The 26,876-nt window shown below is 44.9% G+C and overlaps 1 long non-coding RNA gene across 1 annotated transcript; it reads left to right on the top strand.

The window, feature by feature from the left end:
• The first annotated feature begins 12,193 nt into the window (after positions 1–12,193).
• LOC140487215 (uncharacterized) lies at positions 12,194–18,408 on the top strand. Its single transcript, XR_011962772.1, has 3 exons — positions 12,194–12,562; positions 17,710–17,778; positions 18,368–18,408. It is a non-coding gene; the product is annotated as an uncharacterized lncRNA (long non-coding RNA).
• The last annotated feature ends 8,468 nt before the right edge of the window (positions 18,409–26,876 follow it).

Here is a 26,876-nt window from a genome sequence, read left to right on the forward strand (position 1 = left end):
AGATGGTCCTGTTTGGTAGATTCACCAGGTTGGCACTTCATTTTTAGGTATGCCTGGTGCTGCTCTTGGCATGCCCTCCTTTAGTGTACATTGTGATGGGTGAGAGCGGGATTTACAAACCCATACGATTACAGATTGTGCTGGAGTACAGTTCTGCTGTTGATGTCCCACAGTGCCTCAGAGATACCCAGTTTGAGATCCTACATCTCTTCAAAGTCTATCCCATTTAGAACGGTGATAGTGTCACTCAACACGATGGAGGTTTTTCTCAACTTTAAGCTAAGACTTTGTCTCCAAAAGGAATGTGTGATGGTCGCTCGTACTGATACTATCATGGACAGATGTAGCTGCAGGTGGTCAATTCATAACAATGAGATCAAGTATGTTTTTCCCTCTTGTTGGTTCCTTCACCACCCGCTGCAGAATCAGTTGAGCAGCTATGTCCTTCAGGACCTGGCAAGCCCTGTCAGTAATTCTGTTGCAGAGTTAGTCTCGATTGTGGACATTGAAATCCTGCACCCAGAGTACGTTTGACACCATTTTACTTCCTCAGTGCTTCCTTCAAATGTTGTTCAACATGAAGGAGAACTGATCCATCAGCCAAGGGAGGACGGTACGTGGTAATCAGCAGGAGCCATGAGACTTCCTGGTGTCCGGAGTCAATGCTGAGTAGTCAAAGGGCAAATCCTCCCTGTCTGTACACCACTGTGCCACCACCTCTGCCTGGTCTGTCCTGCTGGTGGGGCTGGACATATCCAGAAATTTCAGGAGAAAGTGAAGACTGCAGATGTTGGAGATCAGAGTCAAGAGTCTGGTGCTGGAGAAGCACAGCAGGTCAGGCTGATGAATGGCTTAGGCTCGAAACATCGATTCTCCTTCTCCTCGGATGCTGCCTGACCTGTTGTGCTTTTCCATCACCACAATCTCAATATCTTGGCATGGTGATGGTGGTGTCTGGTCATTGTCTGTAAGGGTTGATTTCATGAGTATGAGTATGTCAGGCTGTTCCTTGATTGGTCTGTGAGACAGCTCTGCACATTTTGGCACCAAAATCCGGATGTTAGTCTGGAGGACGTTGCACCATTGAGAGGGCTGATTCTGTGGTTGTTTTAAATGGTGCCTTCTTAGATGCCGAGTGGTCCATCCAGTTTCATTCCTGTGTTGAGACTTTGCAGTGATTAATACAGTGAGTCGCTTCCTGGGCCACTGTCAGGTTGGCAGGATTTTTTTCGCCATTGACAATGATTCCATGGAGATCAGGAGATTCCTAATTCCAGTTATTTTTTCTTGAATTCAGACTCCACCATCGGCCAAGATGGGATTCGAACCAGGACTTCAGTCGTTTGTTTTAATATTTAGGATAAACGTTAAATACATTAGGTTTGTTCACTCGCTTTAAATATCACTTACCCAGGTTTTGTTTCTTTGTGAAACACTGTCCATCATCCTGTCTCCTCCATCCTTCTCTCCAACAACAAGAGTTTGGAGCACATGGAGTTTCTCTGTCACTAAGACTGAGATAATCCGATCTGTAGCTTCCCCACTAGCCCACTGAGTCAAACTGTCTCACGTGATGTTCCCGGTTTTTGTCCAAACCTACATCTTTCTCCAATCTCATCTCATGTCAAGCCTTATCAGAGCTCATCTTGACCCTTTACCCTAATCTCACTAAACCATAGACTTTCCAACTCCCTTTCCTCCTCCTCCTCATCAGTCCCCCTCACCGATTCACAGACATTGTTCTTGTTCTGTCTTTTCTGGGTATGGTCCTTCTCTCCCATTCTGTGAAAAACTGACATTTGACCTCAATGTTGTTCGAAAATCCTGCTCCATCTCCACTCTCCCTTTCCTTTCTGAATTCCTTGCAATTGGTGACCCTCATGGATCTATCCTTGGTCCCTTCTGTCTCTCACCTACATACTGCCAGGAGGTGACATTGTGCAAAAGCACCATGTTGGGTTTCACATGTACACTGACGATGCCCAGTTCGCTCTCCCCATCATCCCTCTCCATTACTCCACTGTTACTCAGTTATCAAACTAAACTGCTTACCACATTCCCACTACTCGATTAGGTGCAGTTTCCTCCAATGAAACATTGTAGTGGTTAAACCCGTTGCCTTACAAATTCCTTTCCCTAACTGCTGAGTCTCTCCCTCTCACTGGGAACTATGCAGCAGAACTACACTCTTCACAGTATTGCAGTTATATCTGACGCGAAGCTGACCTTCTGATCAGACATCTACACAATCCAAAACACCAGGAATTCCAATCTCTAAACCGTTGCTTATCTCCTCCTCACCCCAGCTCCATTGCTACACAAACCCCTTACCTGTGTCTGTGTTGTCTTAAACTTGACGAATCCAAAGCAGAATCCTTGATTCTGTGACTGGCTCAGAATCTGGTTTCAGACTCCCCTCTCAGTATTTACCCTCAAACACATCAGTATTTATTCTGTCAAACCCCTTAAGAATCTGATGGTGCGGTCTGATTGTACGTGGTGGAAATGGCAGAGGATGATGTGTTGTATCTGGGTGGAACGTAAGGACTTGGAGGGGGGTGGGGGGGGGTTCTATCCTTGCTGCAGTTGGAGGTGTGGGTTTCAAAGGCAGACGTGCAGGAAGTGGAGGAGATACATTGGATGATATTGACCACATGGGAGGGGAAATTGCAGTCTTTGAAATACGGGGCCATTTGGTATGTTCTGGCCTCACTGGAACACAGCGGAAAGCATGACATAGAGATGTTCAGGGTCTATTTTTGCAGCAGAACATAGATCACCAGTCGCCTTTTCCGCCACCTCCATTGAGATGCTGCCAGACACACGTTCCTGTCCCCTCCATTAACAGTTATGCACACTCCCAGCCAGATCGTAATCCACTCCTTTTTCTTTCCAAATGCTCCAGTCTCTCTTTGGGTTCTGTCCCTCCCTGTTATTTACTCTTTAACCCCTATCTTCTGCAATACAAAGATCAGCAGGTTAGTTGAATTGGCCAAGCTAAATTTCCCATAATATTCAGGGATGTGTAGGTTAGGTGCATTAGTCAGGAGAAATGTAGAGTAATAGGGTAGGGGAATGGGTCTGGGTGGGATACTCTTCGGAGAGACGCTGTGGACATTTTGGGCTGAATAGCCTGTTTCCATGCTGTCAAGATTCTAATTTTCCCAGCTCCCATTGGATCTGAGGAAGGGCCACTGGACAGATTTCTGTTCCCAGATGCTGCCAGACCTGCTGAGATTTCCCAGCACCTTCTGCTTGTTGTTCCTGATTGACCCCATCCATACACCTTCCGGGTTTGATTCAGACAGGGGGAGGATCCCACCAGTGACCTCACAATGGGGTCCAGCTGATTGATGGCAGCTTCAGACCAATAGGAAAAGGTGGTGGGACTGGTGGACCAAGTGGAACCAGCTGGTCATCCAAACAATGGGAGTGAATGAGGGGTGTGGCCAATGGGATGACACGTCACCAGTAACTCGGCCGATGCAGTGCCACATGATCCTGCAGTTGGTGAATGTGGGAGATGCAAACAGGGAAGGGGAGAGTGGCCTCGGGGACAGGGAGATAATGAGTCACTTGAGACTGGGAAGTTTTAATTACACTCTGTGCGGTTCATAAGTCTGAATTAGAAACTCTTAGTCCTGCGTTTGCAGCAGATGGGAAAATGGCTGCGGCCCTTAGGCAGTGATAGGCCCTGGGATATGGCTGCCATCTTTATTGGGGGCAAGGTACAGTGAGGCGCATGTGCATGTTCCCTTCCTAGGATTGGGGGGGGGGGGGGGGGTGCGATTTGAAGAGAGGTATTTACACATCAAGCACATACCAAGAGAAAAGTATGTCTTTATAATCTTCCTGCACTGACTGTGAGTTTTGTTTTGTGAATTCATTTCATAGGATATTAAATCAGATTAATTGAGGCTGGGATCTCAAAAGCAAGTTTTTACAGTCAATGGAGTCATCAGGATCTGAATATCATTGGCATTTAACTGTGGAAGGAGAAAGGTTTGTCTGATCTGTTTGTGGGAAAATATCTCCAATATTTTTGTTAAGCAGAAAGATGTACAAATTCATGGTTGGGTCACCCTTTGGGTATGTGCTCTGTTCTGGGCTCTGCAGCAGAGGAAGGAGGTATTGGCCTGAAAGGGAGCACAGATTTATCCAGATTACACCTCGTCTCTTTGTAAGAACTCTCAGATTTAGACCCAATCACCCACTTTATGATGTTAAGCTGTCAACTTCCCATTAAAAATCCTTTTGGACTCAAATTCCAGTACCTTTTCAGGTGGAATGTTCCAGCTTCTGACAACTGTCTGTTCATTCAGAAACTGCTGAGGTCCATGTTGACTCTGGGGTTACAAAGGGCTGAATTGAAAGATGAGGTGCTGTCCCTGAGCTCCCATTGAGATACATTGGAACAGTACAGGAGGCTGAGGGCAGTGTAGGTGAGAGCAGACAATGAAAATGACAGGGCTGCACTGTGAGGGCTGCTTGGCTCAATGAGAGTGTTCTGGAGTTGGGTGTAAACAGTGAGGGGAGACAGGGAGAAGGTGAAGCTGAAACTCTGTTTTAGTTCAGGCTGTTCAGACATTCACAGTCCCAATGGGAACAGCCAGTTTTTAAGTGATACCTGCAGAATATTTGTTAACAGTTTTTAAAGTACTTTCCTGAGGGCAGTTGAGAGTTAACCACATTTGCTGTGGGTCTGGAGTCACATGTAGGTCAGACCAGGTGAGGATGACCGTTTCCTTCCCTACAGGACATTAGTGAACCAGATGGGTTTTCTAACAATCAACAATAGTTTCATGGTCATCATTCTCCTTTCCATTCTAGATTGTATTGAATTCCGATGCTGCCATCAGCCATGTCGGGATTCTAACCCAAATCCTCGGAACACTGTACATATCACTCATCTGGCAGGAATACCATTAAGCCATTGCCTCCCTTTTTAACAATGTTTAAAAGAAAGTTCCATCATTCTACGTGTACAATGTGAGATAAAATACTGCAACTTCCATGTGTCAGCCTCTCCAAAAGGTCAATCAACAGAAATTTGTTTGGGGGCGAAATATTTCACTTTTTTGGGCCAGTGTATTAAACAAAAATGAATCTAAATAAAAATCTTATGCCACGGCCATGTAATTTCTGAAGCCGGAGGAAGATTACAGAGACAGGGAGGGTGGTGAGGCTGGAGGGGGATTACAGAGACAGGGAGGGTTGTGGGGCCAGAGGGGGATTGTTGTCCAAACATCACTGTGGTGTACATGGACTGCAGCATTTCAGGGAGGCGGTTAACCACCACTTTCTCCAAGACAAGTAAAGGTGGCCAATCAATACTGGTCTGGGCAGCAAAGGCAACCCCCAGTGAATAAAACCAAGCAGTGACCTCTCTGAGCTGACTTGCTATGAAGTTAAAAATTTCTCTGGAAATGGAGTGGGCAGAGAAGAGAACAGAGACATTTCACAGCTGCCCTCAGAGAGACCTCACCCTTGGAAGTATTCAGAGCCGGGGATCAGCTCAGTGAGTTTCAGTCTCTTCAAATATCAATCTTAGTCGGTTTAATTTTATTAAATCTACAATAGTGAGTAAGGTGAGGATTTCTTTTTAATGTCTTACGGTCTCTTGATTAAATGTTTAAGATATGAACCGTAAGCATTAAGTTATTCTCGGGCAGTATTTTTCGAGCAGTAAGACTGTGCCTTTGTCTTGGTCTGTAGATTGTTAAGGCGGAGAGATGGCCTGTTGTAGAGTGGCGTGCTGTTCCTGTCGGTTGTGGGAGATTAGGGAGAGTTTCAATGATCCTGATGATTGTTTGCAGGAAGTGTGATTGCAAATCCTATTGGATCACATGGATTGGTGGAGGAGTGATTAAAGACAGTGAGGAATTGACAGGAGCCGGGGGGTGTGATAAGGGGCAGTCTCAGGAATGCAGGATACTGCAGATACAGTCAGGTAGGTGGGTTACCTCCAGGAAAGCTAGGAGGGGTAGGCAGGTAGTACAGCAGTCTTCTATGGCTATCCCCATCTCAGACAAGTATATTGTTTTGGAAAATGTAGGTGGTAACAGACTTTCAGGGGAATGTAGCACTGACAGTCAAGTTACTGGTACGAAGACTGGCTTCTAACATAATGTGAGGTATATCCAGTTCCACATGATCGATGGTGATAGGGGACTCTCTAGTCAGGGGCACAGTCTGCCGTTTCTGCAGCTGACAGTGAGACATCAGAATTGGGTGGTGCTGCCCTGGTGCCAGTGTCAAGGATGTCTCTCAAAGGGAGCAGAATATTCTCAAAAGGGAAAATAACCAGTGGGAGGACATTGTACATTGGTACCAATGGCATAGGAAGGGGAAAGCATGGGGTCCTGACGAGCAGGGTGATTTGCTAGTGCTACTGGGGAGGCATTAAACCAATGAGGGAGCCGGAGTAATCCTGAAGAGATAGTGAGAAAAGAGGTGAGTCTGAGACTGGTATTGTTCCCCAGTCAGACTGTCAAGGCAGGCAAGAGCAAGTCACAGAATGAGGTGGGACGGACCAGTTACACTGCATTTATTTCAGTGCAAGAGACCTGACAGGTCAGGCAGGTGGGCTCAGGGTATGGTTTTGAACATGGCAGCAATATTACAGCAATTACAGAGGCATCACTCAGGGATGGACAGGACTAGCAGCTTAATGTTCCAGGATATAGATGCTATAGCAAGGATAGAAAGGGGCCAACAGAACAGGGAGAGAGGTGTTTTTGCTTAGGGATAACATTATGTCTGGGCTTTGGGAGGATATTCCTGGGAGTACCTCCATGCAAGTTATTTGGTTGGTACTGAGAAATAAGAAAGGGATGACCATCTTACTGGGATTGTATTATAGACTCTCTCCCAATACTCAGCAGGGAATTGAGACACAATTTTACCAGGAGACCTCCATTATCTGTAAGAATAATATGGATGCAATGACAAGTGGCTTTAACTTTACCAACGTGGCCTATGAGTGCTGTAGCGTTAAGGGCTTGGATGGAAAGGTATTTGTTCAGTGTGTACGAGAACATTTCAGATTCAGTTTGTAGGATGTACCTACTAGAGAAGGAACAAAACCTGACCTGTTTTCTTTACTCATTCACTGGATGAGGCTGTCACTGGCTCGACCAGCATTTATTGCTGCGTTTACCCAGAGGGCAGTTAAGAGTCAACCTCGTTGCTCTAGATCTGGAGTCACATGCAGACTAGACCAGGTAAGGATGGCATTTTCCTTCCCTAAAGGTCATTAGTGAACCACATTGGTTTTTCCAACAATTGACAATGGATTCCTTGTCGTCACTAGATTATTTTTTTCCAGATATTTATTGAATTCACATTCCAAAATCTGCCGTGATGGGATTTAAACCCGGGTCCCCAGAACGTTATCTGGGTCTCTGGATTAACTGTCTAGTTTCACTCCGTCATCACTGCCTCTTAGGAAATGAGGCAGGGTGAGTGACTGAGGTATCAGTGGGGCAGCGCATCAGCACCAAATATCCCACAGTATTGTGGCTCAGTGGTTAGCGCTGCTGCCTCAGCACCAGGGACCTGGGTTTGATTCCAGCCTCGGGCAACTGTCTGTGTTCAAGTTGGCACATTCTCCCCAGTATCTGTGAGGGTTTCCTTCGGGTGTTCCAGTTTCCTCCCACAGTCCAAAGATGTGTAGGTTAGTTAAACCACGTTAAATTTCCCATAGTGTCCAGATGTGGTATATGAGGTTTTGGGATATGCAGGCAAATCTCTGCCTGATGTGAAAAGATCCTTTTCGGGTCTTGGACAGAGGTCAGAGGGAGGTGTGGCCGCACGTTCTACATTTCCCATGGTGGCAAGTGAGGGTCAAGGGTGTGGAGCATGGGTTGGTGGGAGGGTGTGGACCGAACATGGGAGGTGCAGAGGGAATGCTCTCTGCGGAACACAGATAGTGTTGGAGAGGGAAATATGTCTCTGGTGGTGGGGTCTGGTTTTAGGTAGCAGAAATAACAGAGGTTAATGCGCTGTATCTGGAGATTAGTGGGGTGGAAGGTGAAGACCGCAGGGTTATATTCTTTATTGTGGCTGCAGGGGTGGGGTAAAGGCGGAGGTGAGGGAAGTGGAGGGTATGTGTTGGAGGGCATTGTTGATCAAGTCAGAGGAAAATTACGGTCCTTGAAGTAGGCCTTTCAGGAATGATGAAGGGCTTTTGCCCGAAACGTCGATTTCGCTGCTCGTTGGATGCTGCCTGAACTGCTATGCTCTTCCAGCACCACTAATCCAACTTATGGTTAGCCACTAGCTCTCTCCATTGTGAGCTGTTCCCCACCAATATCACTCCACGATTGAAGCTGCCGAGGACACAAACCTTTGGAATATCATCCCTAACTCCCTCTCTCCGCCTTAAAGATGTATCTAAAAATCGTTCTCTTTAATCAACATTTCCATCATTCGTGAAGCATTTTAGGAGATTTGTCAATGTGAAAGGCTCCATACAATGCAGGTAGTTGTTGTTATTGTCTGACATCTGGAGAAACAGGAATGAGCCCTCTCTCTCTCTCTCTCATACCTGATGAACAGCAGCAAAAGCAGGAAGCACTGAGCATGCTCCAGCCCACAATGGGCCTCGGATTATTGATGTCAGCGCAGCACCAATAAGAGTGGGGGAAAGGGGGCAAGAGGTGCTGGTTGGTCCTTCAACCAATCAGAATGAATGAGGGGCGGGGCAATACTCAACCACGTGATAAACTTCACTGACAGCACAGTGTTGTTGTGACCAAGGCATTGGAAATGTGTGAAGGTGAAGGGCAGGGGGAAGGAAAGGCACATTGACCAGGAAGAGGAGGAAATTTTCATGGTATGGGATAAGAGGTTTTACAGAACTTAGTGCACGTAGTAAAACACAAATTTAAAAATCCCAAATTCTGCACCATTTTCCCTCGCTATAATGCATTTTGCACTCCCTGAAATATTAACTGTGTGTTTCTCCCTCCACAGATACCAGTGATCAGTGCCAAAGCCCCATTGCCTTTGGAGAAGGTGATGTTTGACTTCCTTGTACAGCTGCAGTTCGTGTGGTGAATGTGCTCCCACAATGTGTTTGGGTAAGAGCTGTTACAGATTATTCACTCAGCGACAGTGAAGAATTGACAATATGTGTGCAAATCAACAACAGTTGTTTTTTTTATCATGTTTATAATTGCATAGACATATGATTGAGAACTTGTGAAATAAGGTAACAGATGAGGATATTAGGTAAGGTGATCAAAGGAATTGCCAAATAAGCAGGTTTTCAGGAATACCTTAAAGGAGGAAAGCAGGTCTGAGGGGGTTAGGGTGGGAATTCAAGACCGTGTTGCCTTGGCAACAGTAGAAACAGCCAGACAGGTGAAGCAATGAATAGACACATCGTTGGGAGTCTGAAAGAAAATGAGTTGTTGGGGTCTCACAGGTTGTGTGCTGCAGGGAGCCAGGGATGTTCACAGCCAGGAATTACATCAAGGGTGAGAATTTTAAATTGTTGCTTGTTAATAGGAGCCTTTTGATGGATCAACAAGTTTTGGTACAAGTGAGTACTTGGGCAGTAGGGTTTTAGATACTCTTGAGATTACATTTAAGTTGAATGTGGGAGGCTGGCCAGGAGTGTGTTTGGATAATGAAGTCTGGAGATAACACAGGGATGGACGAGTATTTCTGTAAATGAGCTGAGACTAGGGTGGAGTTGGGTGATGTCACTAATGTAGGAATAGTGCTTTTGGAGTGGGCTGCTGCTCCTCATCACTCCCCCTCACCGATTCACAGATATTGTTCCTTGTTCTACCTGTCTGTCTTTTCTGGTTATGTCCTTCTCTCCCATTCTGCTACAAACTAATATTTGACCCCACCGTTGTTGCAAAAACCTACTCCATCCTGACTCTCCCTTTCCTTTCTGAATTCCTTGTACTTGGTGTCCCTTAAGGATCTCTCCTTGGTCCCTCCTGTTTCTCACCTACATACTGCCAGGAGGTGACATTGTCCAAAAGCACCGTGTTCGGTTTCACATGTACACTGACAATGCCCAGCTCTCCCTCCCCATCATCCCTCTCCATTACTCAGTTATCAAACTGCTCATCACACTCCCACTACGGGATTGGCTGCAATTTCCTGCAACGGATGTTGCAGTGGTTAAACCCATTGCCTTCAGTTGCTATTACAAATCACTTTCCCTTACTGCTGAGCCCCACCCTCTCCCTGGGAACTGTCTGAGGCAGTTCCACACTCTTGACAATATTGCTCTCATATCTGACCCCAAGGTGAACTTCTGATCAGACATCTACACAATCACAAACACCAGGAATTCCAATCTCTGAAATGTTGCTTGTCTCCACCACACCCCAGCTCCATTGCTACTGAAACCCCTCACCTGTGTTGGTGTTGCCTTAAACTTGACGAATCCAAAATAGAATCCGTGATTCTGTGACTGACCCAGAATCTGGTTCCAGACTCCCTCATGATGGGAAACATCCTCTCAGTATTTACCCTGTCAAACTCCTTAAGAATCCTACATGTTACAATGAGATCCCCTCTCATTCTTCCCAAATCCAGTGAGTAGAGTCCCAACGTCTTCAGCCTTTTCTTAAAAGATACTCCCTGCAAACCATGGTTCATCCCAGTCAATCTTCTGTGAAATGCCTCTGATGGAATGATGTATTTCCTTAAATAAAGGGACCAAAACTTCTGTCATTACTCCAGATGTGGTCTCACTCGCACTTTATAAAGTTACTCTCAGGTATATACTCCTAACAACTCCCTTTAAACTTACACAGATGTTGTTGGAAATGCGCAGAAGATCATGCAGCATCTGTGAAGAAAAATCAGTTAAAGTTTCGGATCTGGTCACCCTTCCTCAGATACGTTAACCCTAATTTCTTTTCATAGATGCTGCTTGACCTGCTGAGCTTTTCCACAAACTTCTGTTTCTCTTCCTGGTTTACAGCATCTTCAGTTGGTTCGGTTTTCATATCCTTTAAACTTGCCCCCTCTCTTCTAGAATTTGTCATTTCCTCCTTGGAAAAAAGATTCACATTTGTTTGGACTCCCCTACCCTGGGAAGAATGAAACCATGACTAGTCACCCTATCATTGCTCCTCATAATTTTATAAAATTCAATAAAGCCACCTAAAGTGTCCAGTGCTGCAGGGAAATAGCCTCAGCCGATTCAGCCTCTCCCTATGGTTCACGTGTTCCAATATTGACAACACCCTAGTAAAACCATTCTGAACTCTTGCAAGTTTCCCAACATCTTTCCTATAACAGGGAGACTGGAATTGAAAGCAGTCTGGGGATTCCAAAAGTGGCCGAGCCAATAAACTGTACAACGTAAACATGATCTCCCAACTCCTATTCTCAATGCACTGTCCAATAACAGGTAGCATACCGCACACCACCTTCACCGACCTGTCTACCTTCAACCACACTTTCAAGGAACTATCAACCCACACTGCATGGTCTGTTTGTCTGTCAACACTTCCCAGGAACTTGTCATTAAGAGGTTGAGTCCTATTCTGGTAACATCTTTCTGAAATTAGGGAGACCACAATTGAATACAGTATTCTAAAACTGACCTCACCAATGCCCTACTCAGCCACAACGTGCCCTCCTAATCCCTATACTCAGTGACAGAATCCCTACAGTGTGGAAACAGGCCTTTCGGCCTGTGAGACCATACCAACCATCGGAACAGCATTCCACCCTAACTCTGTAACCTACCATTACCCAAAGCTAATCCAGCTAACCTGCATGGCTTTGGATTTGTGGGAGGAAATTAAGAGCACCCAGAGGAAGCCCACGCAGACACACAGGGAGAATGTGCAAACACCACCCAGACAGTGGAATCGAACCAGAGTCCATTTATTGGTCAGCACATTCCATTAAATGTTAGTGTCCCATATGCCATGTTCAGCACCTGATCTCTCTGAAACTCTACTTTCCAAGAACTAAGCAGTTGTTCTGAGCTCTTCGGAGGGAATTAAGGTCAGGATGAGAAAACAGGAACCGGGTTGAGTTTTAGATCTACAAAATAACTCTCCATCTTCCCACTCTGTCTGTTCCCCATGCTCTGTCCCCCCACCCCCCGACGGTCTGTTCTCTTTCTCCCCCCTGTTGGTCTGTCTCCCCCCCTCCCCCCCCACCCCATTTATCTGCCAGTCTGTCTCTTCCCCCCCCTCCCTCTGTCGGTCTCTGCCCACCCCACCCCCGTTCCCCCTGTCTGTTCCCCTCCTCTCTAAACCCACTTTCTGTCCCCATCTGTCTCTGTGCCACCCCTTTCTATCCCCCCCACTGCATGTGGCACTCATCCACAGACTCTTATCAACAAACACATCGACTTGGACCCAATATACCGGCCACTACAGAAGACAGCTCGAACTGACAACCGGAAGCGGTAGAGACAGGCCACTACAAATGCCGGAGGAAACAGCACAGAAGCGCTTCACAGGAGGCTCCCAAGCACTGAGGATGTCACCTAGGCAGGGGACGAAACGTTTGCAAGACAAATTCCCAGCTCGGCGAACAGAACCACAACAACTGTATAAGTCCTGCTAAGGTTTACTTTTCCAAAATACAGCAGCTCGCATTTTTCTAAACTGAACTCCTCAGCCCATTCACCCATCTGATCCAGATCCTCTTGTACTCTGAGGTAATCTTTTTCCCTGCTACTCCACCTCCCATTTTGGTGTCATCTGCAAATTACTTACAATACCTCTTATGTTCACATCCAAATCATGGATATAAATGGCGAAAAGTAGTGGATCCAGCACCGATCCTTGAGACTCCACTGGTCACAGGCCTCCAGCCTGAAAAGCACCCTCTGCCTTCTACCTTCGGGCCAGTTCTGTACTCCATGCGATCTAACCTTGCTGACCAGTCTCCCATGAGGAACCTTTTTCAAACACCTTACTGAAGTCCATGTAGATCATGTCCATGCTCTGACCTCAGCAATCCTCTTTGTTACTTCTTCAAAAAAACTGAGTCAAATTCATGAGATATGATTTCCCATGCACAAAGCTGTTATTAGTATCCAGGATTTAACTCTGTACATTGGGGTCTGCGTTGCCCAGTTATAGGTGTTAATATTCTGAATGAAGTTCAAGGACACCAGCATTTTGTCAGTGAGTCTGTATTGAGTCTTGTTAATGTCACCAACACAGGGGAGTTCCTTTTGAAAGGCAATCCCTGTATCCCTTGCCCACCAGGAAACCGTGTAAGTGTCCTTACCTCTGGACTAGGAGGATGAGGCTCAGAGGTGAGTAACAGCATCTTTGAAGAGGCTGATTAGTAAACCTGCCCAAGACACCAGGCCATACAGTCTCCCAGCTGTCCCTGCCTGAGTCTCCAAACTGAACCTTCCTGTAGTTTCTCTCCTGTCAGACTCTCCCATTGCTCAGTTTGTCCAGGATCCCCTCCTGCTGCTGCACTGCTCCTGTCCCTCACTGACCTGTCCATCCTCCAGTGTCCTCCATATTCATTCACTGTTCACAATCCCATTGACCCAGTCCTCCCGCCCCGCCCCCTCCCGTCGATAGAGACGGCTCAGTGGTTAGCACTGCTGCCTCACAGCACCAAGTACCCGGGTTCGTTTCCGGCCGTGGCGACTGTCTGTGTGGAGTAAGGGCATTCTCCCCGTGTCTGAGCGGGTTTCCTCCCACAATGCAAGGATGTGCAGGGCAGGTGAATTGGCCATTCTAAATTGCCCATAGTATTGGTTACTTTTGGGGGCATAGGTCTGTGTAAGTTACTGTTTGCAGGGACGGTATGGACTTGTTTGGCCGAAGGGCCTGTTTCCATACGGTAGGGATTCTGATATATTGCGCAGCAGCTCCTGTCAATCACCAGGACTCTTGTATGATCGGGAGCACGTGCTGTACGAGGGGAGACCAGTGCATGGGTGCAGTGCTGGCCAATTGTGGGAGTATGCGCAGAATAGGTCTGTGCCTGGGAAGGAGGCTGTGGGTGTGAGGGATTAATCTATCATTAGCAGCTTCATCCCTCTAGGAGCAGGACCCAGAGGAATGGCCCCCTTCTTGCTACCCTGACATGTGATCAGACTATCAGTGGTGCAGCGTTTTGCAGAAAGTTATCAGAACTCTTTAGTGAAGATTCAGGGTTGTTATGGAAAGGGACAAGGATGGGCCTGCAATTAGAATTCTAATTTGGCTCATTTTAGTCAGATGGGTCTTGGCCAGAGTGTGCAGGAAGCAGTGTATGCAGGATGGTTCTCATCAGGAGCTAGGAAACTGAATTCGAAGAGAGAGTGTGTGAGAAGTGGGTGTGGAGGAAAGGAGTGGGGGGATTGGTTTGGATTTCAGTTCACAGAAGAGAGAAATTGTGAGACTGAGTTTTAAAGCTTTGGGGGAACAAGGAAACTACAGTTTAATACTACAATTGTCTTATGAATTTCCATCTTGTATTAACAGTGGTAACTTGTGTGCTCTGTTGTATGGTACTGAAAGGGTGGAGTTGCGGATGAGAAATACAAATTGAACTTCATGTTCAGATCTGATGGTTACTGGATCCGTGCCGATCTGAATATCATTGGCCTTTTCATCTGGAAGGAAAGGTGTACATTCTGTCCGTGGGTGAATATTTCAAATCTCAGTGTGACTGGGAAAGGACTGAGACACAGCCAAGTCCATGTCAGCGTGGTGAGTGTGGAGAGAGATTTCATTTGTTTTTGAAAGTCTAGAAAATCATGGCACATTTCCCAGGAACAATGAAGCCACAACTTTGCTTTGTAGAAGGACAAGTCTTTAATGAACCATACAACCAGAAAGACACAAGGATACCTGCACCGTGGGGAACACTATGAAAAGGGGATTGTTGTAAAGGGGTTCATTCTCGATCATGGATTGTAATCCATTGGCATTGTCCCGTCGGTCCCAGCACCGCGGGGAAACACTGGAAATATGATGGATGTAATGGAGGGTTCAGTTATTAAACTGGAAGAAGTGCAGAACAATTTACAAGGATGTTGTCAGGGCTCAGGGGTCTGAGTTATAGGGAGAGGTTGGGCAAGTGAGGATTTTATGTTTAGAGCAGAGGAAACTGAGGGGGTTCTTTTTTAGAAGTATATAAGACCATGAGAGGCATGGATAAGGTGAATGCACTCAGTCTTTTTCCCAGGAATTCAAGGATTGGACGGCTTGATTGGATCATTTTAAGGTTAGAGGAGAAACAATAAAAGGGAAGCTGAGGGGCAACTGTTTTACACAGAGGGTGGTATGTATATGGAATGAGCTGGCAGTGGAAGTGGTTCAGGCAGGAACACTCACGACAGGTAAAAGACATTTGGACAAATACATGGATAGGAAAGGGTCAGGAGCAGATGGGCCAAGTGCAGGGAAATGGGGTTAGTGTGGATGGACATTCTGATCAGCATGGGACAGTTTGGGCCAAGGGGCCTGTCTCTGCTGTAGGATTCTATAACTCTAAGTGCATTTGCTATTTCTCCCACTAACTCTGTTGGTATCCTGGGATGTATTCCATCAGGGCAATGAGACTTGTTTACTTTTAGCTCCATCAGCTTGTCTCTTTCACGATAATGGTTATTATCTAGGTCCTCACCTTCCTTAGTCTCCTGATCAATTACAGCCATGTTCTTCGTATCCTCCACTGTGTAGACTGACTGCTGTGTACTCATATTCCTGAACCCTGCTGGATAGGAATAACTGGGCACAGAACTCTGAGAGGTCTTCTTTGAGTCTGTATTGATGAGACATGGTAGTTACATGGATAGTGGGCATGCAAAATACCTTCAGGCAGCATCAGGTAACTCCCCGCCTGTCCGATGTACAGCTCCCATTGTGGTTTGGGACTTTGAATGGAGACTGTCTCTCAGTATTATCTCCATGGCAACGACAGTTAGAAAGTCTAGTTCAGTTCAGCACTTTGTGGTTAAACCACACACCCCTCCCCCCCACACCCCCGTGGCTCCCTCAAGTATCTGACAAGCACTTCAGTTTCAGTGGGGTATCTATCGGGATTCTGATGTGGAGGAGCCGGTGGTGGGGTGGGCAAAGTTAAAAACCACACAACACCAGGTTATCGTCCAACAGGTTTATTTGGAAGTACAAGCTTTTGGAGTGTGCTGTGATTTTTAACTTGATCAGGATTATCTCTATGGTAACAGTTAAGTGCTTCAACAATTCCAGAGGCCATGTGTTCCCCACACAATAGGTTCCCCTCTAGCAGTGTAAACTGCTATTCTGGCCCTGGGGATAGTTACTCATCACTTTGCTCCCCCAATCCCATCTCGCTTTCTGTTGATCTTTAAAGTTTTTCTAATCTCCTAGTTTCTCCTTGGTCTTTGCCAATCTGTATGCATTCTATTTCAGTTTGATAGACTCCCTTATTTCCTGAGCCACCCATGTCAGATTATTCCTTTTCCCACAGTCCTTCCTTTTCACTGATCGGTAATTTTGCTGAGCACTTCAAAAAATTGCTTTGATATTCTCGCACTGTCCGTCAACTGTCCCACCCTAAACTCTTTGCTTCCAGTCTACATTAGCCAACTCCTGACTCATCCTATTGTAGTCTCCTTTTGTTTAAGCACTGGATCTTGGGAGTGGATCTAATCTTCCAGCTTTCCATCTGTGTTCTAAGTTCAACCAGACTTATCACAAGTCTGTTTATCAGATTACGAGGGGAGGCGATGTTTCCTGGGAGTTTTGGTTTTCATTGTCAGAGACCTTGGCTTTGTAATAAAGTACAGGATAGATATTCACAACAGAGTATTCTGGACGGTGTGAATGTAAGACACAATCTAAAACCATAAATCACTGTCTCCCCTTAGTTTAAAATTGCTAAATTATGATTTCCTACACGCTTCCTCACTATCTAAGCTTGGAATGCTAATCCACCTGACTATCTGTCATTTTCCGAAAATCTCTTTCGGTGATGATGGTGAGTTTTGGATTCAGCTTTCCAGTTATTACCGTAAGAAGATAAGCCCTGGGCCCAGGAGAGGCAATGCAGCCCTTTGAACCAGCTCTGCCATTTAATACGGTGATGATTGAGCTCAGCTCGGTCTCAGCTGGATTTTCCCTCCTGCTCTCTCTCACCCTTCAACTCATTGCAAATTCAACATCTGTATCTCTTCATTAAATTGGCTCATTGTCCTGGCATCCACTGCATTTTGAACGGGGAATTCCACAGATTCCCAACACATCGAGACAAGTACATTCTTCCTCATGAGAATATAATAGAGTCCCTATAGTGCAGAAACAGGGTATTCATCCATCGAGTCCACACCAACCCTATGATGAGCATCCCATTTAGATCCACTCGTTCCCTGTAACATTGCATTTCCCATGGCTAATTGTCTCACCGGCACGTGCATGGACACTGTCAGCAATTTAGCATGAGCAATCAATCTAACCTGCACATCTTTGGACTGTGTGAGGAAACTGGAGAACTGCACGAAACCATGCAAACATGGGGAGAATGTGTAAACTCCACACAGTCGCCTAAGGTCCCTGACGCTGTGAGGCAGCATAGCTAGCCACTGAGCCACCTCTGCTTAAAACCTACTGCACCTTATTAACCTCCCTATCCCCCAGTTGGCTGAATCTATGTTCCTTACATCAGAAATCAGGTTGTCTCAGTAAATCCCAGTGACAGCTCACATGTCCTGTGTGTCTGAATGGGGATCCGATACAGAACATCCTCCATTCACACTTTTTATTCACGTTCCAGAGACAGGGCTCCAGTGGCTGCATGGGGACCGCACTCCCAAATTCCGAGGCAGGAACCGCACGTCTGTGGGTAAGCCTGGCACTGCACAAGTACAGAATGTGGGTGAGCTTTGGAGCATGTGCTTTGGGGTAACTAGTGGAAAGTATTTCACACTCTGATTGTCTGGAGGAGGAACGCATTTGCTTGTAGTATTGATCTGTTGGAGGGTCAAAGTGTCACCACACCCACATGGAACCAAGTTACATTCCCAAGTTGTCATAACACTGGAATCTACCAATGAGAAACAAAGAAGAATCTGACCCATTCTCCCAGACTGAAGGTTCCTCTTCTGTCCAGGATCCGCCACATCCCTTTCTGTTTCATTTTATTTCATTCTGCTGTTACATTATTGACTTGCAGCAACTGAAGGGAAAGGAAATGAACCCAGAAAGGGTGCAGAGTCTAACCAAGGATGGGAAGTGGTGGCATAGACCTGTTCATCAACAACTCCATGAGAATGGGGAGGGTGTACATGAGGGGGTAGTAGATTCAGAATGGTGGGAGAGAGGAAGTGGGCTGGAGGGTTACAGCTTTGGGGCAAGAAAGGGGTAAACGATATTCCAGAGAAACTAGAATTGTCTGTTCTGAATTTCTAATCTGTACATATTCCTTTACACAGAGTGCTAGATGAAGATATGCAGACTGAAATCTCAACATCATTTTCCGATCATGATAAGGTTACCCAGAATTTGATGAACCAAAGATGGAGAATCACTCGGCCAAAATCCTGCAACACTCTCCCTCCCAGCATTGTCGGTCTCTCTGCGCCAAATGGACTGTGAATGGTACAAGACAGCAGCTCACGACCATCTTCTCAAGGCTAACGAGAGATGGGGAATAAATGCTGGCTGAGCCAGTGATGCCCATATCCTGGAAACGGTTTCTAACTCTCGTTGCGGAAACCCAATTGCTGTTACTGCAGGATGATGAGGGATGCTGAGTGCATCCTCCAGGAGGCAGTACCATCACATTACCCCTGCCTACATCCACACAGTAACACCACAACACCACTGGAACAAAAGGCAGTGAAGCCAAAGGGGGACTTAGATATAGTTCTTCGAGTTAAAGTCATGAAAGAGGATTGGAACACAGCAGGAACAGGAGATAGAGCTGCATGGTTAGCTGTTTCCCCTTGAATGGTGGAGCAGGATTGAAAGGCTGAATGGCCTCCTGCTGCGATCTACCAGGTAGGAAGAAGTGGGCAGGGATTCTCCAGGAGATTGCACGTCCACATCAGTTTTCAGAGAGGGATGGTTGGATGGATTTTATTTAACACTTGTCTTTAACACAAGGTTTGTGAATTTGGTTTTAAAATATTGTCGCTATTTATTCCACAATAAATAAAACTAAAAGAAATGAAACTATCTGAATATAACAGTTTTTAAAAATATTAAACGCCTTGTAAAACAAGATCCTGTCTATTCCCGGACACCATCACTTTCCAGTTACTCAAGCTCCAGGGAAATATTCCCTCCTTGTCTGAACCTTTTGGTTTGATTTCACTGCTTTTCAGTTCTCCTTCTGTGAGCTATGAAGTGTTCTTTTTCCCCCCTTTTCTCCTACCCAGACATGTTATCACACAAGCTGAGTAACCTTCCCACATTCATCATTACACCATTTTGGGTTTTGTCAATATATAATCACCAGCAGTAAACCACCCATGTAACCAATTGAATATTTACAAACAAAGCCCATTACGGGCAAAGCAAACCATTACAAATGACAGATTGGGAAGGGACCAAATCAAAGTAGAGTTAGGGGTGAGGGGGTAGCAGTGGAGATAAAGCACTGTATACCCTGCGATGCCCACCTCTGTCAAAAGGCATCGAGAGCATTGACACATACCACATGCTCCTTCTCCAAGGTCGCCCTGCTTTATCCTCAATCATAGAATAGTCTTTATCTTCAATCATAGAATAGAATCCCAACTGTGTGGCAGGAGAGAATTGGCCCATCAAACCCCGCCAACCATCCAAAGAGCATCCCACCTGGAGCACTCCACCCTTGTAACACTGTATTTCCCATGGCTGATCCATAGCAGTGCTACAGTCACAATTTAAATCAAAACAGATGATCCCTGCTCACTGTCACGTTGCTGTTTGTGGAGACTTATTGCCCAGAGAGACATCCTGAGATTCAGAAAGAGATAATATAAATTCAGTCAACTCCAGCCGAGTTAATGTGATTAACAACAACATCAATTCTCCAACAGTGACATCAGACCTCGTACCTACTCTATCATTTACGATTTTTAACCCGTGGGAAGTTTGTTACCAGCTTCGATGACAGCCATAATGCTCTGACCACTTTGACAGAGCCAGTGCAAGTCAGTTCTAATAGTTATCAACAGATTGAATCTAAACAGGATGCCCCACAACAGGAAGTGCTCTGACGCTTAATGCCCGTAAGTCAAGGTCATTTTCCTAAAACCACTCACGTCTGGCAATACCATTGAAGATATTTTATACAGTAACCTTTCAGTCTCAATTTCCAGTTCCAGTTCCAGTCCATGAAGCAGCCAGTAACATGCACCAGTGAATTGAATTCTAACAGCAGCATTGCCCTGGCAGGAGAGAATGAGGAGCTTGAAGTTGTCTTCTCTGGAGTATCTAAACACGAAACACTTCAAAGGAACAAAAATCTTCAAGAGCTCGAGAGGATAGATCCAGGAAGGATGTGCTCCTAGGCTGGTGTGCCTGGAATAAAATAAACACTAACTACGGTATCTTTACCCAGCATCCCCTTTAGCTGCATAAAAGTTTAATATGTATTTGCTGCTCTAATTACACTCTCAGTTTTAACTGCTGTAATGTTGATGACTATGCAAATGTATAAAATATAATTTAATCCATCCCAAAAGCTCTCTGTACCTGTGTCTCCCTTGTGCTCACCGAGACACTCATTCAATCTGACCTCTTTACAAACCCTGCCCTGATATTTCCTTGGAGGGCTCAGAATGAAATATTTACTGAATTGTTACTGTGCAAAAGGAGGCTGATTGGCTCATCAGGTCTCCAAAGGATCACCTCACTGAATGCTATTATTCTCCCTTTACCCCATAAACCTTCCCATTCGTCCTATTCTAATAACACCAGCGAGTTCACAAGTAACCACAGTGATTGGATTTGTTTTGTTTGTTCGTGGGATCACGGCTTGATGGGGCAGCATTTGTCATCCATTCTAACGGCCCAGGAGATGGTTCAGAGTCAACCACGTTATTCAGGATCTAGATTCACATGTCGGCTGGATCAGGTCAGAATTAACAGTTTCTCAGACCCAATGACATGAAGAGTTGATTTCCGACCTATTATCTTATTTCTGAAATGATAATGAATAATGTTTACAGTTGAATTAAAAGTGAAAGACCAAAATGTGTTTTATTCTGATTGAGCACATCCTCATATTTTCTCAGTTGTTATTGACAGTCTCTTTCCCCTCGCACCAGAACCTGCTCCAGAGAGTGTTACAGAAAAGGCAGAATGGTCAGCTGCAGCTGGTCACCTGACCCGTCATTGGACCCAAAGTTTCACTCTCCACAGATGCTGCCAGATCTGCTGATTTTTTTCCAGCATTTTCTGTTTTTGTTCCTGATTTCCCAGCATTTGAAGATGTTTCGTTTTTGAATATTGATCTTGTCTGTTGCAGAGGAGTTTATTGATGAGTTTGGAGGTTTTGAACATTGCAACTTAGGCCACAAATCAGCCATGATCTATTGAATGGCAGAGTAGGGTTGAAGGGCTGAATGGCTTCCTCCTGTCCCAATGAAAGTTATCCATCTGCAGCTTGTGGTAACATTTCCCCTCACTGCTCCCTTCACCTCCATGTCTAACACACTGTTACCGACTGAACAAACCTCCTGTGTTTGAACTAAACCTGCTCATGTTCAGTGACTCCCTCTACTGCCACCCGGATTTAACACTCATCATGGAATGCTGTCTCGTGTTACTGCGGGAAGGCCCACAAGGACTAATCCTGGAGTCTGTATCCCCTGGGATCCAAAGATCCTGTTTATTTCCTTCTTCCTATTTCATTCTGGCATTGAACTCTCAGTTTCAATCCATTCTCCTGTCATGCTCTTCAACATGCCCATGTGGGTGGACTAGAGGCAGCTGGCACCTGAGATTGTGGGGGGAGGCAGATTCAATCAGGGATTTGGGAAAACACTCAGACAATGACACATCCATCTGATTGTTGACTCAGACAGATAGGCAGAAAGAAAGATGCACATTTCGATAGCACCTTTGATGACCTGGGGCAATGAAACACGCTTCAACCCAATGATTTCAACCTCAAATCTCTGAAAACAGACGAAAAGCTTCCTACTTGTACCAGGGTGCCTCTCAGCCTCCTCTTAAGTAAAGGGTTTTAAGATGTTAAGCCTTTTCTGGTGATTATAACCACTGTGTTTCTGTCAGATTTGTGACTGAACCTTTATTTTCCGGTTGTGAGTGATGCTAGTAGCAGAAACAGTTCCTGACCTGTACGGGTTCCGGTTGGAGTATTTAAATTTACACATTCATTCCCACCCTCTCATACAGTGTGAAATTGATGTAAAACGGAATGAAAGGATTGAGTCAGCACCCACAGAAACACAAAAGGCAGCATGTGTACCTGAGTTGAATGAACCTGGACTGAGGAAAATATGACAACAATCACAACTAGTTAGAATTACAGAATCCCTTAGGTGCACAAAGAGACTATTCACTCCATCAAGTCTACAATGACTTGCTGTCCCACCCTACCTGCATAACCCCACATTTAGCATAGCTAACCCAACCCATCTAACCTACACACAACAGGTCATGTTAGCACGGCCAATCCATCAAACCTGCACATCTGTGGGAGGGTCACATATTATGTCTAAGTGCTCAGGATTGTAGATGAAGTCTCATGTTACAAATACTTGACTCTGACACAAATCCTCTTTTTTTTCAAAATAAAATCTGGGGGAAATTGCAGCCAGAAAGTTTTCCAATTAGATCATGAGGAAGATAATTCAAAACTCGTGCCACTGACCCAGGGGGCGCAGTGAAGTCACAGAGGTCTGCCAACCATCAGAAATGTAACAAGTTCTGAGCAAGGTGGGAGTGAGACAAGGACAAAAATACAGTCTGGCACATGGGGGAAGGCAGCAGAGATTAAACAGCAGAAATGGTCGTCCCTCAAGGCCACAGGGAATGGAGTTAGGGCTGGGAAAGAAACAAGGAAATAAGGTGTGCAGCTATGAAAGATATACATTATAAAAACAGATTATAACAACATAGAGGGCAGAGCACGCAGTCTGAAATTGTTGCTCTCATTGGTGAGTACAGAACGCTGTAAAGCCTGGGTCATTCTATTACAGCCAACATATGCAGGATCGACCAAGTGGCCTCGATCTGTGCTGTAACTTTCTGATAAATTTATTCTGACATTTGGAATTCAGGTCGGCTGATGTTCATAAATTCTCAAATTGGATTTGAGTTTAATATTCTGGAGAAATGTTAAATCAATCACAATGATCCCATTCTGCAGACTTTAGTCCATAGCCCTGCATGTTCCAGCATCTCAGTTACATCCATGTCCTTTTATTCTAATGTGATGCTGTTTACTGCCTCTGCCACCCCATCAATTAGTTCCTGCTCCCCACCATCTCTGAGTGAAATGAATTCTCCCCTCCCCTTCTTTCTGGGAATTAGTTTCAATCTAAATCCTCCAGTTTCTGACCTCTCAGTTAATGAATAGCTCCTTCCATCCACTCGATCTGGATTCCTCAGCATTTTATCACTTCAATTAAATCTCAGCACATCCTCCTCAGAAATCATCCCCAGCCTATCCAACCTTTCCTCAGAGCAGAAATTTTCCAATTGTAGAAACATTCTGATCAATCTCCTGTGTACCCTCTCTGATGTGCTCACATCAACCCTGGAATGTGGGGATCAGAAGTGTGGGCAGTACTTTAACCGCAGTCAAACGAGTGTTCCTGACATTTCCCATGTCACCTCCATGTTCTTGTGGTTGTTGCTCAGACAAGAAGTGTCCTGGTTTTCCCAAATGGAACTGGATGTGCACTCCATGGGGCTGGGATTCCCTACCATGTGTTTATTTGTTAACTAATCCTAAATTAACTTCAGATTAAAACAAGATTATCAACTTCCTACCAATCAACTTCTTCCATTATATTCAAGTCACCTTACTTTTTAAAATCTCTTTAAAATTATTATTATCTAAACACAACAGGCTTTAATTTGCTGATCAAGTATTCAGATGTCTCCACTGTTACAATCACTTGAAGATTATCTTTACCTTCAGCTACATTTGGTAAATTGAATACTGATAGTAAATATATGAATATCAAAAGGACTTGAGTTTTTTGATAATTAATCCAGTCTGACATTCTTGTTGGTTAATATCTTGAAGAGAACTGTCCTCAGAACTCCAGCTGTGCTCTGACTTCATTCACAACTGGATGTGGCTGGACTGCAGATCTTAGATCTGTTCTGTTGTTTCCCAGATTGCTTCGCCTGTCTATCACTTGCTGCTTATGCTGTTTGGAACACAAGTAATCCTCTTTGGTAACTTCATCAGGTTAACACATCTTTTTTAGGTATTCATGCTGCTGTTACTGACATGCCCTCCTGAATTCTCTCAGTTGAACGAGGATTGATCCTCTGGTTTGATGGTAAGAGGTAAGTTGGGGAATATGCTGGGCCTTGATTCTGTAAGTTTTCTTGGAGTACAATTCTACTGCTGTTGGTGGAAGGAAAGAGCTAAACTCTTGCACTGTAAGCCATATATGCAAGAAGCTACATGCAGTATCATGAACACGGATAGGCCAAGAAATGAAATGCGAGCATCACTGTATAATGAGGCAGGATCACAACTGCAGCAAAGGGAGATTAAGATCCAACATGACATAGGAGTTGGGAAAGAAGCAGCTGATCAGATTGTCTCATTCATAGTCACAAAGAAACTCTGTGACATTATTGTACTGTTGGAGGTGAGGGTGGAGGAGGTTGGGGAGATGGAGAGCCCTTCAAAAGAAACTAATCTGCCTGAGAGTTATTGGATCGACTTCATTGCCATGCGTTTAATAGAAAGCTAATTGGAACTGTTTTTATCCCCAAAAGATAACAAGACAATAGAAACAAACCCCAGAATACATGGTTCAGAGATGGGTGTCAATAGCCCATCAACATCCAACTCCTGCAATTATTCAGCAAACGTATGTGTGATTACCCTGTTCTGATGAACCAGAAAACCACTGTTCACTGTGGGGAAGTATTGGCCGAGCTTTATTGTCACTATACAGTTCATCCAAAGCCCCAGATAACGTTCTGAAGACCTGGGTTCAAAGCCTGCTGCAGCACTTGGGGGAATTTGAATTCAATAAAAGAAGCTCTGGAATTTAAGAATCTAATGATGACCATTTATCGATTGCCAGAAAGAAAAACCATCTGGTTCAGTAATGCCCTTTCAGGAAGGAAGCTGCCATCCTTCCCTGGTCTGGCCTACATTGTGACCTCAGACCCACAGCAATGTGGTGGACTCTTACCTGCCCTCTGGGTAATTAGGGATGGGCAGTAAATGCTACCGGGCCAGCGACACACTCATCCTGTGAATGGATAAAGGAAAATAAAAGTCTCTACCCAGTGTGAATCTGTACATGTTCAACAATGTTGTGAACATTTCCAAAAGTAAGTTCTCTATATGCAAAACTTTATGAGCTGCCAAAACCATTGTTCATTACTTGGTGTGAACAAGAGAAAAAAAATCCTTCAACTTGTGGTTATGAGTAAATTCACTGGTGTCAAAGCAGAATGGATGCCTGAGTGAATCCCTCCCCCCCCCCCCTCCCACACACACACACACACACACACAGCAGGTGAACAGCTTCTCCCCAGTCTGACTGGTTTGGCCAGTTTCCAGGTGGGATGGGTAAAGAATTCCCTTCTTGCATTCCCCACATTTCCAGAGGTGATCACTAGTGTGGCTGCACTGGTGTTTTGCCATTACACATAAATGCTGGCAGACTGTTATACACACCGTTACACACACCCCCATCCCCCACCACCCCCAGAATCCAGTATAACGCAGTAAACATTATCTCTTGCTGTGGAGGGACAGCCTGTATTGGTCTGAGTAGGAACACTGAGCAGATTTTCCTCAATGACAATTTAATCAGTGACCAGAGCAAGTTAAGCAAGTCCAAATAAAATGCATTGTAGCACAGAAAGAGGGCCATCAAATCCAGGCTGGCTCTCTGTAGCACAATCCAACATTCTCATTCCCCATCCGTCCCCCAAACTCTGCAATTTTATTTCCCTCAGATTTGATATAATTGATTTTATTAATCATTCATCTTCTCTGCTTGCACCACCATAATAGGCAGCATGTTCTGCATATTTCCAGCCAATACAGTCAGCAGAGATACTTACTCATCTCCCACTGTCTCAAAACCTCACATCTGGTCTTAATTCTTGTGCCATCACCTATCGAATACAGATATTTTTGTCTGCTATATCTAGGTCTGTTATAATCTGATACAGCTTCATCAAAAATATATTTAACTTGTTTATTTCAAAGAAAATATCAATCTCTTCAAATCATTCCAGTGACTGCATTTTCTACATCAGTAAACCACTCCAGTAAGTCTGTACTCCACACCCTGAAGATCACTCATATCCTTCCTTGTTAATGTCTGTTTTGTTCCACAAATCCAAACGACACAATTTTTCTGTACAACAGCAGTAGCTTTATAATCGGACAGCTGGCAAGAGTTTCAAAGCATCTCTAAAGTAGCCGAGTGTCGACTTGTACAGACTCTTCTTCATGAATCCCTGCCTTACTCACAGAGACAGTATATTTAGTAAGAATTAGACAAAGGCATATCAGTCACATGGGCGATTGCCATTACATATTTTAAAGCAGGTAATTATGAATTTACAAATCTTGATGAATGGCGATGTCCTGTAAAAATGTGTGAATGGATTACAAAAACTGATTATCGTATTATCCATGATTATGTGTTGATGGGAAGAGATACAGGCAGAAGGGTTCTTCTTTCAGTAAATGGGGGATTCACTTACCTATGCTAATATGGAGGGGAAGTTAGACAATGGGAGCAGGAGGCAGTTTAACAGGGTTGT

The sequence above is a fragment of the Chiloscyllium punctatum genome, chromosome 16 (assembly GCF_047496795.1).
Source record: "Chiloscyllium punctatum isolate Juve2018m chromosome 16, sChiPun1.3, whole genome shotgun sequence".
NCBI classification, from domain to species: Eukaryota; Metazoa; Chordata; class Chondrichthyes; order Orectolobiformes; family Hemiscylliidae; genus Chiloscyllium; species Chiloscyllium punctatum.